Source organism: Sceloporus undulatus, chromosome 6 (genome assembly GCF_019175285.1).
Source record: "Sceloporus undulatus isolate JIND9_A2432 ecotype Alabama chromosome 6, SceUnd_v1.1, whole genome shotgun sequence".
In the NCBI taxonomy this organism is placed as follows: Eukaryota; Metazoa; Chordata; class Lepidosauria; order Squamata; family Phrynosomatidae; genus Sceloporus; species Sceloporus undulatus.
The window spans coordinates 115,713,247-115,731,258 of NC_056527.1; the positions used below are offsets into that span (position 1 = coordinate 115,713,247).

Here is an 18,012-nt window from a genome sequence, read left to right on the forward strand (position 1 = left end):
CTTTTTCCAGGACAGTCCTCCATATCCACCTTCTGTCCAGGAGAAATTGCAGAATGTCCTCCATTTTGAACATGACTCAGGAGCATGAATTTACTTTTATATTAGTATTTATAGCTGATATGTTATAATGCCCTACATTCCATCTGAATGTCCTATATTTTGTGGTGCCTTGTCCTCCTTGGCAGTTAGGACATGTGGTCACTCTGGTCAAAATGAACAATTCAACCCCCACCACCAGTTTCCCGTTGTTGTTGTTGTTGTTGTTGTGTGCCTTCAAGTCATTTCCCACTTATGGTGATCCCAAGGTTTTCTATCATAGGGTTTTCTTGGCAAGATTCTTCAGATAGGGACCCCTGAGGCTGAGAGAGTGTGACTTGCCCAAAGTCAAGTGGGTTTCATGGCTACAGACCCCAAATTATCACATCTTAAAGAAACTCTGGAATTGTGTGATCATGTTAATTTCTGGGCTGGAGCCTCTGGAACCAGAAAAGAAAGCCATCCATTGAAATAAACTACAGTATTTTGCAGCCCCATTGGTTTCAATGGGCCTGCTCTTAAGATAAAGGCTGCAATTACATTGGAGAAATAACCTGGTTTGGCACCGCTTTAACTGCCCTGGCTCAAGGCTATAGAATTCTGGGAGTTGGAGTTTGTTGTCGGGCCCAGAGCGGAGTCATTATGTTGCTGTTGCTGTTGTGGGCCTCTAAGTCATTTTGATGGTGACCCTAAGATCTGCCCTTCCCATGCCAAGTCTTCTTCTGATTTCTTGACCACGGTCTGCATTTTGATCATTAACCTTAGTTTAATGAATGGTTGGTGAGCCCAAAGAGAGTTATTTCCTCAACCATTAGCCATCATCATTGCTCCATTTCTACAAAGCTTCCCTCTTCTGCTTTGCAGAAACAGCTGGATGTGGGGGGAACTGGAATTCAGACTCATCTGAAAGATAAGAGAGCTGGGCTGAAATGAAAATGCAGGCACTGACCTTCACAGGCTGTTATCTCTCTTCCAAGCTGGGGATTTTGGCAAACAAACCACATTCCAGCCCAGTCTGCAAAGGTGGGATTTATGGGCAGCCAACCTCTCTGCAAAAAAGGCTTGTTGTAAAATTCTGATTCCAGAGATTGGGCTAAACATTACTAATAGTGGAAATCCTGCATCCAGTTTATGACAGCCGAAAAAGTCTTCCCTTAAGGATCTCAGAATCAATTCAGGCAAGATCCAGATGAGGAGAAAAGGGTGGACTCCTCTTGGTGTCATGCACACACTTGTGTGTTTTCTTGCACAAGTTGTGATACTTTTGGGACCACTGTGCAAGTATCTCACAGTTAATGAAGTACAATCAGCCCTCCATATCCATGGATTCTTTATTACAAGCATCCATGGCTTGAAAAATATTCATATATACATATAAATTCTAAAAAGCAATCCTTGATTTTGCCATTTTATATAAAGGACACCATTTTACTATCCATAGTATTTAAGGGGACTTGAACATCCACAGAGTTTGGTATCCGCTGGGCATCCTGGAACCAAACCCCAGCAGATACCAAGGGACCACTGTCGGTGTGTTTGTGGGAATGAGTTCTTTAACAGAAGAAATGGGCATCATAAGAAAAATGGAGGTCATCCCCGCATGCATTTTGGAGGAAGCCTTCAAGTAAACTTTGTTGTGGTTGTGTGCCTTCAAGTCACACTCTCTCAGCCTCAGAGGATTGCAACGGCAAACCCTCTGTGCCAACAAGAATGCCAAGAAGACCCCCATGATGGGTTCACCTTAGGGTCCCCATATATTGGAAAGATACAAAACAGCAGCAGCAGCAAAAACAAGGCAAACCTATAATGAGGTTTTCTTGACAAGATTCCTTCAGAGGTTTGCCATTGCCTGCTCCTGAGGCTGAGAGAGTGTGACTTATTGCCCAAGGTCTCCCAGTGGGTTTCATGGCTGAGTGGGCAATTGGACTCTGGTCTCAATGTAGAGGGAAAATAGGACATCTAGGACTTTTATATTACCTAGATAAGTTAGCTGAATAAATGTATTAGAAGCCATGATTTTGTTCCTGGATTGGTATAAAAAGAGGAACCAGTTTCTATGGAGGTCAGACAATGGTCAGGCCTTTTGCTGAATTAGACAAAGGACAGACATTAGCTTTTGCAGATTCTGCTATAATTTTCACATGCAGTACATACAGAAACCCCTGAGGCGGATTCCGCTTTTCTACTGTTTGGGACATCTCTTGATGACCGCGTGTATGTCTGGGATGGACATTACATCCTTCTGAGGAGGGGGCTAATGAGGTTATTGGGAGGAGAAAACACCCAGGAGCCTAATGGGAGGCAATGGGAGGAGAGAATGCTCTTCTATGAGTAAAGAAGGTACAAAAAGCTTGGTTTTTTTGTAACTCTTTGCACAGTTGTCTACAAATTTCCAGTGCTGTGTCTTGCATATGTGCAATAATAAATCCTTGTATCCTGAGACTAATTGCAAGTGTTGCCTGGCTTTTAATTTGTCCTGTTTCATCAAGAGTCACAGCCCAATTCTCAAAAACCATTACGCCACAATGGCTCTCTCCAAGGAGACTTTAGAAGGCTCAGAACGTTTTCCTTAAACTACGCATGCCTTTCCTGACCTGAGTGCCTCACTTCATGTCAATGAAAAGTGTGCAGAACCATGTTCAACTGTACTTTTTATTTGGGGTGGGGTGTAGGAAGGATGGCAAAGAATATCCCTATTCTTTCCATGTTATTTCTGTGTGAGTGTTGATGTATATCTTCAGGTCATTTCTGACCTATGGCAACCCCATCACGGGTTTCCATGGCAAGTCTCTTCAGAGGAGGTTTGCCATTGTCATTCTGTTGAGGCCAAGAGAGTGTGACTTCCCCAAGATCACTCAGTGGGGTTCCATGGTTGAACCAGGAATCAAACCCTGGTCTCCAGGGTCATAGTCCAATGCTCAAACCACTATGCATGGACAATTATGATGTCCACAAGCACATCTACTCCATGAACTAAGGTCTACCAGATGTCTATACCCAAAGCAGGATAGGACTTTATATAGGTCCTAACAAGCAGCCATTTGGGTTTTGCCTGCAAACAAGCCATGCAACTCTGCAAGAGCAGCTGCTATTTTGTTCAGTCCTCACTTCCTCTCTGCAGTGCCACCTCTTGCCCCTGCATCGCCTGCGGTTTCTCTCACCATGATCTGCAAAAACAAACATCTCTCATCCAGGCAGCCATAGGGAGGGTTTGGAGAGGCCTCCTCTGAGATGTGGAGGCAGAGGTACTTACCACCATCCCTCCAGTTTGTCAGGAGTTTGCTAGGTGAGAGAAGAGGTGACTCATATGGAAAGAAATCTGGTGATTTTGGCACAGTTTAAGTGTCAAGAGTGTTAAGTGTTTATCGATCCATTTCCTGTATTCCTATGTACTGTATATGTATTATCCTACTTGTGATTATGTATTTTCCCTGGATAATGATTAACCATCCATTATGAAGCCTTGCCCTCCCTCCAGTCCATCTGCCTTGGTCCAGGCCTCGGAGGTTGAGAGGAACTGCTGGACCTCTTACCCTTTCTCGTCACCACTCCCTTCTCCTTCTGTATCATGTCTTTTTTTAGATTGTAAGCCTGAGGGCAGGGAACCGTCTAACTAAAAAGATTGCATGTACAGCGCTGTGTAAATTTACAGCGCTTCATAAATAAAGGTTAATAATAATAATAATAATAATAATAATAATAATAATAAGAAGAAGAAGAAGACTAGGAATGAGGGGGGCAGCCATGAAAGAGCTAGACAAGATCCTAAAGAGTAAAAAAGATAGGCAACTGAGCCCTTAAGTTAGAATCGCCCAGGCCATGGTAGTCCCCATCACCATGTATAGATGTGAAATCTGGACAGTGAAAAAAGAGACAGAAAGAAAACCAACTCACTGGAGATGTGGGACTGGAGAAGAGTGCTGAGGATACATACCCTGGGTGGCCAAAAGGACAAATGGGTTCCTGAACAGATCAATCCTAAACTCTCCCTAGAAGCCAAGATGACTGCCCTGAGGCTGTCACGCTTTGGCCACATCATAAGAAGGCACCACTCACTGGAAAAGACAGTAAAGCTAGGAAAGGTAGTGGGAAGTAGAAAGAGAGGAAGGCTGCATGCTGGATGGATGGACCCTATTAAGGTCATGAGCATGGATTTGCAGGACCTGGGCAGAGCAGTGGAGGACAGGGGTCTTGGAGATGTCTCATGCCATGAGCTGAGATTGACTCAAGGCTGGTTAGCAACAACAACAGGTCCTTGCAGCAGAGGGCCAGGGATTTTGCAGTTTATGCAGAAAAGATGATGAGGGAGGCCTCAAATGCAGACTTATCAGTCACCTTTCCCCGGGTTTAAGGTCTTCTTCTGACCAGTAGCATAGTGGCATCTGTGCAAACAGGGCCAAAGCTCCAGGCCTTCCCCTTTTGCTTTCTCCTTGGCCCTGTCCTTCCTTTCTTTTTCTGATGAGTGAGGTCTCATTTGCCACCCTCCTTGGGCTCTTCTTTCTGACTGAGTTGCAATCTTTGTACTACCAGTGGCAGCAGCAATAAAGTTAATGGGTTTTCCCAGCAACAGTGTTATCAGTTGTCCACGCTGTATTCTGTGGTGGTTTGGTCTTGGGTGAGCAACCCAGACCCATTAGCTTTACAAAAGACCTTCTCCAAATGAATAAATATTTTTAGAACATCTATCTATCTATCTATCTGGCAGGGGTTTGGACTGGAGCCCTTGTGGTCTCTTCCAACTCTATGATTCTATCTATCTATCTGAACACAATTTTTGGTAGAATTCACATAGTTGTGTTAGTCTGGAAAATCAGGATGCAAAGTGACAGAGAAGTTGGTAGCATGTACTTTCCTAGACTTGAGTCTTGCTTCTTCAGAGGCTTCCAACTTCATTCAGTTAGGCTACATTTGCATTGCAGAAGTAATCCAGTTTCACACCACTTTAACTGCCATGGCTGAATGTTATGGAATTCTGGGAACTGTAGTTTATTGTGGTGCCAGAGCTCTCTGACAGAGAAGGCTAAATGTCTCATCAAACTATGGTTCCCAAAATTCCATAGCATTTAACTACGGTAGTCAAAGTAGTGTCAGACTAGATCATTTCTGCGATGCAAATGCAGCCTTAGTCTCAAAGGTGCTGCAACATCTCTTTGCATACAATTTTTTGAGGGAAGGAGGTCAGTTATAGAGATTGTCATGATAACAGCCTGCCCTTTGAAATGTATCACTACACCAGTGAATGGGACTACAACTCCTATCATTCCAGTTAGCACACCTCCAACAGACAAAGATGGCCAGGGAGCACCAGAGAAACAGACTCGAGGCAACCGCCTCACATCAGGAGTAGCCCTGATTCCCAATTCCAGTTTCTAGTCTCCTCTTGGATCTTGAAACCCACTGTGTGATGTTGGGCCAGTTCCATCCACCTGGCCTACCTCACAAGGTTGTTGTTAGGAGGAAGCGAGGACAAGGAGAGCCACCTACAGTGCTTTGACCTCTTTGGAGGAAAGCAGGGAGAGGACCCTGAAATGGGATTTCCAGGCTTCCATCCACCTTCCTAAGGGAGGCTGGACCGGTTTCTGTACTCCTTTTGGATGCTGGTTTATGACATGCTGGTTTATGATGATAATGATGGAGTGATGGTGGTGATGATGATTTCATTTTTATGCCACCTATCTCCCAGAAAGGAGCCCAAGGCGGCTCACAATATAAAGACACTTTAGAAACTTTGCAACAAAAATTAAAGAAAAAACCCGGAATAATCCAGCTAAAACAGTATATAATCAACCTTTAAAACATACCATAGTTAAAAACATAACTAAAACACGCACCTGATATAATAGCCACCCTGTCGTGATATTAAAAAGCCTTGATTTTAAAAGAGGATTGTTGCTTCTGAAGTTACACTTATTTGGGTTGCGACTCCAAATCCGAAAGAGTAACTTCTCTGAGATGTGATACCGAAAACCTATAACTTCATATGTCGTTCAAGCACCTTTCAGTCTTAACCCATTTCCCTCTTCAAGATTAAATTGCAGCTGGTTCAGGCAGCCTCAGAGTTTGATCCAAAAAGTCTTTTATTAAAGGATGGCTCAGATTACAATCGCATAAAGAAAACAGCAGTCAAATACAATATCCCCCGGCCCCCGCTGCACAGCTGCAAAATATATAATGCAAAACGTAAAATACTTCAGTTCTTTCCTGTGTGAGGTATAAGTTTTCTCAGTTGTTAGTCTTCTTCTCTGCAGCTCCTTGCAAGGACTGCAAAAGGATGCTAAGAATAGTTATAGCAAAACTTACAACAGGAAAAGCAATGAAACACTTTGAAATGACAAGGTCTACAAAGCAGCAAAGCAGTAGCCCTTAGAAGAGTTAAAACTGACAGATTTAAAAAAGCATAGGGGTTTTCAAGTCTTTTTAGAGAAACAAAAAAGATGTTGGATTTTGGATTTTTTAAACGGAGAATGAAAAATACAGAAATTGTGGATTTTTAATAAAAAAAACTAACAAACATAGGGATTTTGATTGAATTTTTTAAAGTCCAAGCCATAAGAACAGTCCTTTTTTTAAAAGTAAAGGATGTAAAGATTTTGGGGTTTTTAAAATAAAATTTGTAGTTGTTTTTTAAAATAGAAGGCAGAGGGATTTTAAAGGAGGAGAAGATGGGGGTTTTGCAAATTATTTAAAAAAGTGAAGCATAGTTAGTTTAGATATTTTTTTAAAGTAAAATATAGCAATTTTGATTTTTTAAAAAGTATGTCATAGATATTTGAGATTTTTTTTAAAAGGAAAAGGAATTGGGTATTTTTAACATTTTTATTTTTAAGTAGAAGCGGATTTGGGATTTTTATTTTTTTAAAAATTCCTCCTTTTTAACAAGTTCTTCGTTCTCCTTGAACACCTCCGCTGGATCCCTTGACAACCCGTAGAATGGCATTCAGCAACAGGTAATCCCCTTGCCTCTATGGGTCTACTTTAGGTGGGTTCAGCAGCCCTGGTCAGCATAGCGCATGATGGTGAATGCGAGTTTGCAGTCCACAAAACATCTGGAAGGGCTCAGGATTCTCACCCCTGGCCTAAAATGTGCTGCTGGATTCATTGCATGAGAATGACATGCCCATCCACAAATTCTAAAATTACAAGAGAGAGATAAATGTCTTTCACTCCATCTCTCTCTCACCCACCCTTTCTGGTGGATGCTCCCACAGTGTCTGCTCCCCCCCCCCCACTCTACCATCTCAGCTTCCCATTCTGCCTGATTAAAACTCCCATCATCCCCAGCCATTGTAACCTTTGTGGCCCCACCATGAGAAAAGACTGGATTAAAAAACCCAAAGTCTTCAGCCCAGCTGGGTAAACACCAACCTACAGGCCATGGGTGGGCCACCAAGGCAAAACGTGTGCTGTCTTCCCTTGCATGCCTAGACCCAAACTTTAGCCCTAATTGACCACAACTTTAGCTCTAGGCCCAACTTAGCCTTCCGCTCCTAACTGATGGAAGTTGCCTCCAGTTGTTCTGGAAGAGACAGTTGATGGCTATCCTAGGCAGTCAGGGTCTCCGCAAGCAAGGAAAGAAGTTACATCTGGCAATGACCACTTCTCTCTTGGTCTCAGGGCATCTTCTAGAAAAGTATGCTTGCAACCATGGTCTCCATCGACATGATTGAGGCATTGTAAACAGACATGATCTTCCATACCTTCGTCAGGATTGTCTGGTCTCGACTGGCTTCAATGGCAGTGGGGTGGTAAATCCACTCTGGGTTTTAGGCCAAACTTTAGAGACATCCAGGGCTGTGCTAACTGAGGGGAGGATTAGGGGTTCAGTGCTTTCCCTTTAAAGTTTGGAATAAAACCTAGATGGACTTAGGGCATAGAAGCCACCAGGTGCCAAGGATTGGCTTCCATATCATGGCACAAGGCACATTCAAGGTCAGGATTGTACCTGCAAAGTTTGTCTTTCTTGCCATCAAGGAGGTAGGTAGTAAAAATGGCCAGATAGAAAGGTTTCACCAGGACAGCCAGATCAATAGCAGCTTCCATGGTGTTTCCAGAATTCATTGGAGGTCACTACAATCCATCAAGCAGGGAACACAATTTGCCGATCAGCCTCACCTTTGGACGCACCTCAGGCCTCGCCAACATAACTGTTCCGGATGGCTTCCTTAAGAGCCTTCTCCAGTCTTCGGTTCCGTGCTGTATACAGCTTGCCTTCCAACTCCACATCAAACCATCCTCTGTGGTCGAAGTACCAGAAGCAATCTACGAACTTTCCCGTGTGCCACGTGGCATTCCTGACACGGCACCAGAGGTTGGCAAAGTCTCCCCCTTCGCAGCCAAAATTTCCATTCAGGAACATGGCCAGTTCTGCCTCCAAGGGGTCTCGGCCCAATTTCTTCTTCTGGACGGTGATGCCAAGGGAGCCGCGTGCCACCTCCTTCACTGTGGCATCTGAACAGTTCAGCAGGTAGAAGCCGTGGCAAATCACTGCGACATTAGCCATGTCCCTCAATGGCATGACTCCGTGGCCTCCGTATTCCTTGGGGAACCAAAGCTCTGTGGGGTTCTTGGAGAGATCCAACCATCTCATCATCATGTCCGTGATGGTGTACTCGGCTTTCTCGAGGTCCTTCTTCGCAACGGGCAACCTCTTCAAGAGGAAGGAGATTTTGGGCAGGAAGGAGGTCTTGAGTGCATCCATCTTCTGCCAAGGGGTCTGCGGAGACACGTTGATGTCATGAGCTTCTCCCACCACTTTTTGGAAGGCCTTCTTCAAAATCTCCCGAGGTTGGCTGGGCCAAAACAAAGGGATCCCCAGATACTGGAAAGCTTGGTCTCTTTGGAGAAACCTCATGACCTTTCCCTGGATGACAAACTCTGATGAGAGGTGGCCTCTTTGGCTAATGTGAAGAGATTCACACTTCTTGATGTTAAAGCATAGGCCCAGCCAGTCAGCAGCCGCAGACGCCTTGTCCAGCATGCGTTGCAGTCCTTCCCTCTCGCTGGCAATCAATACCAGGTCATCGGCATAAGCCAGCATGTTGACCTTCTGGCCATATAAACTAAAGCCCTCTGGGTCATTGGCGACGTAGCGGATGAGTGGCTCTATGGTCAGGTTGAAAATGATTGGACTCAGCGGACACCCCTCCTTCAATCCCCTCCGGATGGTGATGGGTGGAGTCTCCCCTTCTGCCGTCCGCACAACGGTGGTGCAGCCTTCGTAGAGATCACGGATAAGGCCGAGGAAGTCTTCTGGCATGCCAAATCCTGACAGTGTGTCAAAAATGTGCTGGTGCAGGACAGAGCCAAAGGCGAAGGTGAAGTCCAGTTTGGCCACCGCAATGTCGCACCTCTCACGCCAGACGACATCGAGTATGGACTGCAGGAGGAAATGATGCTCATGCTGGCCGTTGTGCAAGGGTATGTAGGCCTTCTGCTGGGGGCTCACGCCTCCCACTGCCCAGTTGGTGATGCGGCGGGCAAGGCACCGGGCATACATGTTGTAAAGGGTGCTGGAGAGATAAATCGGCCTCCAGTTGCATGGATCGGAGCGATCCCCACTCTTAGAAACAAGAATAGTCGATGTTTCCTTCCAGGCAGAGGGGACCCGACGGAACTGTTTGCATTTGTTCAAGATGGCTGCCAGCACCTGGCACCCCGGGTCGTATTGCTTCAGCAGCCTGAGGGAGATCCTGTTCTTCCCCCTGGCTTTGCTTTGGACTTTCTTGAGATTCTCCTTAACCTCTTTCGGGGTGAAGTCGCGACTCAGCTGCTTGAGGAGGGCAGGGTCATCAATTTTGGGCAACCGAGGCAATTCCTTGGGCCGCGGGGAAGGGACCTCAGGTTCCCTGGCACCCAAGACGTTGGTGAAGTGTCGGTGGACTTTTTCAATGGGGATCTGGCACGGTGGGGAAGGGCCTCTGCGGATCTTCTCTCGCAGAGCTCTGGATCTGGAGTGGTTGTACAAGTGCTGGAGCTGGCGTTCTTTCTTTGGACGTCTGAAAGTAGGAAGAGCGAGTATCCTGGCCCTGGCTGTGGCCCTGGCAGAGGGCACTTTGGCTCCGTCGAAGAGTTGCTTGGTGGCTTTTCGGACTATCGTCTCAAACGCCTCAAAGGTGGTGGCCGCCTGGACCTCTGTGAGCCACCTTTCTTGCCATAGCTGAGAATCGTGTCCGTGTGCATGCCTCCTCTCTATTCCCGTGGAAAGGGCAGATGTGGGTTGTGGATTGCAGGTCCCAATACAGGTACTGCAGGTCCAGAACCAGGGTGCCTTCCAACCCCCGGCCTGCAGGGAACCTCCTTGGGAACGGCTGTGTGCGAAGCAGAAGCTGCAGAGCAAAAGAGTATCCACCTCACTGCTGAGAAGCCTTCCTCTCTGGCAGCTTTCTGAGTCTGTGATCCTGGAAATCCCCTTCCAGGCAATGGAAGAAGCGGGGGAGAGGGATCCAAGCCCAGAAGCAACTGGGTCCCCCAACCAGTCCTCTGAGGCTCCAAAGGTCTTGGCCCTTCCCAAATCCTCCTCCAGGAAGGGGCTCCGGAGCAAGAGAGGCCTTGAAACAACCCAAACAGCCCCCAAAAATGACTCCTCCAGGAAAACTCAAAAGAGCTTCCTTCCCTGATCAAGCAGAAGAAGTTTTGAACGAACAGGCCACGCCCCAAGGGCCCTTCGCCAATGGGAGCGGCCCATGCAAATGAAGGCGCTCGTGCAGATGAAAAGCAGCCTGCCTCTTGCTTTGGTTCCTTGATTCAGGATGCATCCGCGCTGCAGGAAATAATCCACTTTGAGTCCGCTTTAATTGCTGGTGCACAGAAACTACCATTCCCAAAATTCCACCGCATGGAGCACATGGCAGTTAAAAACGGACTCAAAGCGGATTATTTCCTGCAGTGTGGTTCAGCCTCAGATGGGAGAGAGCCCGTGTTCCGGTGGTTGGCAAAGAAACCCTGCAAGGCTTTGTTCCTTTGACAGTCAGCATTTCCTTGGTCTCCATTACTGGGTGCATCTGCACTACAGAAAAAATCTGGTTTGACACAACTTTAACTGCCATGGCTCCCTTTTACAACTCCTGGGTTTTGCAATGCACCCAGCCCTCTTTGGCAGAGAAGGCTAAAAACCTTGAGAACTACAATCCCAGGATTCCATAGGATGGGGCTACAGCACTTAAAGTGATGTCACACTGCTTCTTGACAGAGAAGGCTCAATGCCTCACAAAACTACAGTTCCCAGGATTCCCTAGCATTGAGCCAGGGCAGTTAAAGCTGTCTCAAACTGGATTATTTCTGCAGTGTGTTTTGGACCATCATTGCAGTGATTCTCATTGTGTGTTTCCTCCCAATTAAATGTCAACTTTATGATAGCCACCCCAGGATTTCATAGTTTTCTCAGGCCAGAAATACTCAGAGGTGATTTTGCCCATTTCTTTCCTGCCAAAATGTAGCCTACAGCAGCGTATTTGTTGGCCGTTCCCATCCAAATACTAACCAGGGTTGACCTGCTTAATTAGCTTTTACTATCAACGGACTGGTGTCTTTAGGGTATATTGGCCCCATTCTCACCACCAAAAGTTTTCAAAGCATTTTAATAATAATAATAACTAGATCAAGGGAAGTAATAGTGCCACTGTATCTGCTCTGGTCAGGGCCCCACCTGGAATATTGTGTCCAGTTTCTGGGCACCCACAATTCAAAAGGATGTTGAGAAACTGGAGCCAGTGTCCAAAGAGGGTGACTAAAATGGTGAAGGTCTGGAAACCAGGAGCCCTAGGAGGAAAGACTAAGGGAGCTGGGGATGTTTAGCCTGGAGAAGGGAAGGTTAGAGGTGATGATAGCTCTGTTTAAAATATTTGAAGGGATGTCATATTGAGGAGGGAGCAAGCTTGTTCTGCTGCTCCGAGACTAGGACCCAATGGAGCAATGGATACAACTGCCCATGAAAAGAGATTCCAGCTTAACATTTGGAGGAACTTCCTGAGAGTAAGGGCTGTTCGACAGTGGAACACATTCCTTCCTCGGAGTGTAGTGGATGTCTCCTTCCTTGGAGTCTTTAAGCAGAGCCTGGATGGCCATCTGTCAGGGAGCTTTGACTGAGAGTTTCTGCATGGCAGAATGGGGTTGGACTGGATGGATGGACCCTTAAGGTGTTCTCCATCTCTATGATTCTGACTTGATGATTGATGCATCTTCAATATCATGGCATGGAAATAATATTAAAAATAGACTCACACATCCCTGGATTTGTTGACCAACCTTTCAGACTGTGGAATGACCTGCCAGAATGGCTGAAAGTACACGCATTATAAAACAGTATTAAAGACGTTATCTTCCGGCAGCCTACCCAAAACAGTCAGTTTGAAATGTGACTTTTTAATTTGTATAGTAACTCTGAAGATAGAATTTTAATGATTTATATTATGTATTTTAATTGTGGGGAGATGTGTTTTTAAATTGTTTTTGTATTTTTTGACATGCTATACTCTTTTCCTCCAGGCTGAGACAGAGGTGGAAAAAAAAATAATTTCATCATTCTTATTGTTGTTGTTGTTATTGTTGTGTGTTATTAATACTTATAATAGAGCACTGTAGGATTACACAGCAGCACTTGCATGATAAAAATAAATAGAAATCCTGCCAAGATTGAAACACTCTAAATAGTAACAATGAAGAAAGAATTATATTAGTAGTATTAGTATTAGTATTATATCTTGCCTGCTGTGGAGAGCAGAAAATCTGCACAGTCCCCTTGATAAAGAGAGGCCACTTAAATAGGGTTTAGAATCAGTGCCCCATAAAAGGCTCACGCTCTGCCTTTGGCGGCATCTCAAATTTCCCGCAATTTTCCCAGCCCTCCTGGATTGCTAGTCTCCGACTCCACCTTCTGATTGGCTGCCGCTCCGCGTCCGCGTCTCATTGGCAGATGCCCTCCCCCGCTCCTCCACAAGCGTCGTCGCTTTGGATCCGACGGCGCAAATAAAAGCGACGGCAGCGACAACAGAGCTTCATTCTTCTCTGAGTCGCCGAACTGGCTTTGAAGGAAGAAAGCAGCTGCAGTAGAGCCATTATGACCGGACGCGGGAAGCAAGGCGCAAAGCGAGGGCCAAGGCCAAGACCGCTCCTCGAGGGCCGGGCTGCAGTTCCCGGTGGGCCGCGTGCACCGCCTGCTGCGGAAGGGCAACTACCGGAGCGGGTCGGGGCCGGGCGCGGTCTACATGGCGGCGGTGCTGGAGTCCCTGACGGCCGAGATCCTGGAGCTGCGGGGAACCCGCCGGGACAACAAGAAGACCCGCATCTCCCAGGCATCTGCAGCTGGCCTACCGCAACGACGAGGAGCTCAACAAGCTGCTGGGCAAAGTCACCATCGCCAGGAGGGGTGCTGCCCAACATCCAGGCCGTGCTCCTCCCCAAGAAACCGAGAGCCACAAGGCCAAGGCCAAGTGACGGCTCCGGCAGCCTCCGGGCTCCGCCTCTAACGACCAAAGGCTCTTTTCAGAGCCAACCACAGGCTCCGCAAGAGCTGGCTTCCCTTCCACCCTCCCCCTTTGCGCTTCTTTAGGTCAGGCTTTTAATCGGGTGGTTTTTAGTGGATGGCTTTGGGGTGTTGTTAATTGCTTTATAGACACTGTTTTTGAATTCTTGTGACCCGCCTGGCTCCCTTTTGGGGAGAAAGACAGGATCGAAACTAAATGAGTAAATAATAAGCCCCATGAGCAAAAGTCCTGACGCAAATCTATGGGATCTGTTGACAAGTTCTAAAGTACAATAAAACATCACATATCCACAAAACGAGACGCTGTTAATAGTCACTTAAACGCACAAAGCGGCTGCCAGAGGTCGTGTTTTGTTTTCTCAGAGCTGCCTTTCCCTTTTTCGAAATCGGATGACAACTTCCAGAGGAACAGTTTTATGCCTGGAAGGAATTGTGGTTGTTCTTGTGTGCTTATCTGACTTACGGCAACCTGTCCTGGGGTTTTCTTGGCAAGATTTGTCAGAGAAGTCTGGGTCATAGCCTGCCCCTGAGGCGTGAGAGAGTGTAGACTGCCCAAGGTCTCCCCAGTGGCTTCCCATGGCTGTGCTGGCTTTGAACCTGTTCTCTAGAGGTGTAGCCATGCTCAAACCACTAACCACCCTGGCCCGTGACAAAGTAAGTAATAAGATTCGTGATTAGTGTTGCCCTATAGCAAAGAAACTAATACCCAATCCACAGAACAGGGCTACTTCTTTGAAAACTATGCAAGGGTCCTTGTACTGTTTGGTCCTGAGCCTCCGGTTCGGGCCACCCGGATACCCTTGCCTAAGGAATCTCTATGAAATTATGGGAAATGCGTGGTGAGGGGTTTGAGCGTTATTAAGACTAAAGACCAGGGTTTGATTCCCGGCGAAACCCACTAGGCAAGTCACACTCTCAGCACCTCGAGGATGGCAATGACAAAACCTCCTCTAAGAAACTGCCAAGAAAAACCCAGTGATAGCTTCGCCTTAAGGTCCCCAAGTCGGAAAGGCCATAAAAGCACACACCGCGTACAGAGAAACTGGGCAGACAAGGGCTTGAAGGCGCAGACCTGGCTCGATATTTTTCAAATAAAGGCGCGCTAAATCTGATTGCAGAAGAACAGCCGATTGCACGAGGCTTGGAAAGTGGGTGGCGCTTATGGGAATACGACGCGAAGATGCTGCTCAGGTTCCCTCTGGTCCGCCAGTTAGGTATAAAAGTAGCGGCGCCTACCCTTTTCTTGTTTCGTTTTCGGGAGAGGTTTGAGTGTTTGTTTGTACTGTACACTGCCAGTAATGCCGGACGCGGGAAAGGAGGCAAAGGGCTGGGGGAAAGGGGGCCAAGCGGCACCGAAAGGTCCTCCGGGACAACATCCAGGGCATTACCAAGCCCCCATTCGCCGCTTGGCTCGCCCGCGAGGAGTGAAGCGACATCTCGGGCGATTATGAAGAGACAGTGGAGTCATGAAGGTTTTTCTGGAAACGTGATTCGCGATGCTGTGACTTACACCGAACACGCCAAGAGGAAGAACGGTCACCGCCATGGATGTGGTCTATGCCTTGAAGCGCCAGGGAAGGACCCTCTATGGCTTCGGAGGCTAATGGTCAACATTAAGCTAAATTCCAAAGGCCCTTTTAAGGCCACACCCAATCTTTCTTTTAAAAGAGCTGTGACCTCAACTTGCATAGATTGAAGCTTTGCGTAAGTATGAAGTGCTAAATAGTACAGAAGGAGCAAAGATGCCTGCAAGGGTGGCTTATAAAATTCCCCTCATGGTTTCCATAGGGTCAGCTAGCCTTGCTAACTAACCCAGTTAGTATCTGCGCTGCTGGAATAATGCAGCTCTGACTAGTTCTGGGTAATTTATAATCAAATATAATTATAAATCTTCCCGCGCTTAAAACTGTATGAAAGAATTGGTCAGATTGGTTTTATTGTGCAGCACTGGGATACTTAACTAAAAACACTCTAAGGATGTCACACTAGGGACCAAAAGTGCATTAGAAATCCAGTTTGAGGCCCGGCTTAGTGCTAGGGAATCCTGGGAATTGTAGTCCATTGTGGCACCAGAGCAGCTAGTTAGGACATGGCTCCCTCTGCCTAGGAGGCATCTATTATTTATTATTATTATTATTTCCCACACTTTTCTGGGACTCAGAGCAGCTTACAATATTTTTTTAAAACAATACAGTTAAAAGCACACAAAAAGGTACACTATTTCTATATAACATAGAAATAATGTAGTTTGTCACCAGAGGAAGTTAAACATCTCACAAAACTACAGTTCCCAGAATTCCCTAGCACTGATCCAGGACAGGACAGTTAAAGTGGTCTCAAACTGTATTATTTCTGCCGTGTGTCTTAGGCCCTAGTGTGGCATCCTTATACAAAAGCAGTTTTTAGTTAAGCATTGCAGTGCTCTACAATAAAACCAGTCTAATTCTTTCATATAAGTTGTGTGTGTGTTTGTGTGTATAATAAATGAATGAAGCTGTTAATAGCAAAAAATAGAGAGAGAGTTAGTTATATTGGTTTAGACTTCAGGACTGTATATAAACACTTGCAGCTCAAAGTTAAACCCTCCTCCGCCAAATTGTTGTTGTTGTTTCTGTGCAACCCTGAAACTTGCATCCACACTGGAGAAATAACCCAGTTTGGCATGGCTTTAACACTTTCTGGCTCAGGGCTATGGAATTCTGGGAGTTGGAGTCTGTTGTGGGCCCAGAGCTCTCTGACAGAGGCGGCTAAATAATGTCTCACCAAAACTACATTTCCCAGGATTCTCTAGCACTGAGCCAGGGCAGTTAAAGCAGTCTCAGACTGGAGTATTTCTGCAGTGTGTTCTGGACCTTACTGACTCTACAGACTGACTCAGCAATTGTAATGACATCCAAACCATGATACCTTTATGGGACCAACCAAAATGCACAATTGCATGGTGCAAGCTTTCGGAGTCACACCAGCTTCTTCTTCTTCTTCTTCTTCTTCAGGCAAACAGGAGAAAAAGAAACGGAAGATGTCAGTCCTAGGCCTGCATTTTGCTGCTTCTGGTCTTAGTCCAGATGATAGAGAGGGCTATCTTCAGGCTGGCATCTCCTTCTTTAGCCTTGCAGTCACTGGGAGATTATCAAAGTCAAGGAAATTTAATAAATAATAATAATAAAAGCAATATTTATTTTATTAAGGTCCATTTGCAACTCAGAGAAGATGTTTCCTTGGGATCCAGCATGTCTCCTTCCTTTGTGAAGGAGCCGCAGGCTCCTATATAGGTGGGGAAGACTGAATTGCTGAAGAAGTCTTCATGTTTTTGCTTCAGGCAAAACATGCCTGAAGCAAATTCCAATATTAGGAAAACATTGCTTTACTCAGGCAAGGTCCCAGTGCGCTGGCTCCCTTTTTAAAATGTCCCTGTGATGCTTAAAATGCAGTATCTTGAAATCCAAATAACATCCAAGGGTCGCCTAGATTGTCTTTGACTTCTACTGAATTGTTAAGCATGGAGAGATCTTGCAGCACCTTTGAGACTCACTGAAAGAAAGACGTTGGCAGCAGGAGCTTCCGTATTAGACTTCTGTCTACTTCCTCAGATGCATTGAGTGGAGTGGAAGCCAAGGACAGGTGCAGATGTCTTTTCTCCCTGGTTTCCACTCCACCAAAAGCACCTGAGGAAGTGGATTTAAGTCTAGGAAAGCTCCTGCTGCCCACTTCTTTCCTTCAGTGAGTTTCAAAGGTGCTGCAAGATCTCTCCACAGACTGATAGAGAAAACTCAGCCATTTTGTGGCTGCTTTGTGCTTTTTGGTTGAATGAACAGTATCCGCATTTTGTGGATTTGGGGCTTTGTTGTCCCTCTCTTTAGCAAGGCCTCCCCAGAATTCATCGACACGCTCCCCATACAGAATATTCTCTATAGCCATCTCTTTCTGTTGTCTGACTGTTGATTGTCTTTATATGAGATTGTTATTTTATTGTTATAAGGGGTGTTAAGTCTTTTGTGGGTGGGAGAGGAAATGGGTTTATTTCATACTGTTTGTGTTTTTACTTTTATTGTGTGCCGCCGCCTTGATCCCAACGGAGAGGGGATATACTGTAGATAAAATATCATCATCACCATCATCACCTTGCCAAGAAAACTCTGAAGGGTTTGCCTTTGCCTCAGGATCACCATAAATGGGAAATGCCTTGAAGGCGGCACAGAAGGCAACACAACTCAGTGGGGTTTCATCTTAATATATAAATAATGCACAATAAATTAATACATTTATTATATAATATTATGGTTTATTTGGAATTGTAATATTTTATAAAATTTATTCATAACTTTATATCATTATTAATTAATTTATTTATTTATTTCCCGCTCTTCTCCCATGACTGGGACTCAGAGCGGCTTCACACCATTAAAAAACAAACAGTACAATTAAAAACATTTAATAAATAAATAAATGAATGATGTACATTAAAAAGAATGACTGAACTGGTCCAACATCCCAGT

The 18,012-nt window shown here is 45.7% G+C and overlaps 2 pseudogenes; both read left to right on the forward strand.

Moving 5' to 3' along the window:
• The first annotated feature begins 13,090 nt into the window (after positions 1-13,090).
• Positions 13,091-13,578, forward strand: LOC121933540 (annotated as a pseudogene).
• A 1,118-nt stretch (positions 13,579-14,696) lies between these two features.
• LOC121933927 lies at positions 14,697-16,232 on the forward strand (annotated as a pseudogene).
• The last annotated feature ends 1,780 nt before the right edge of the window (positions 16,233-18,012 follow it).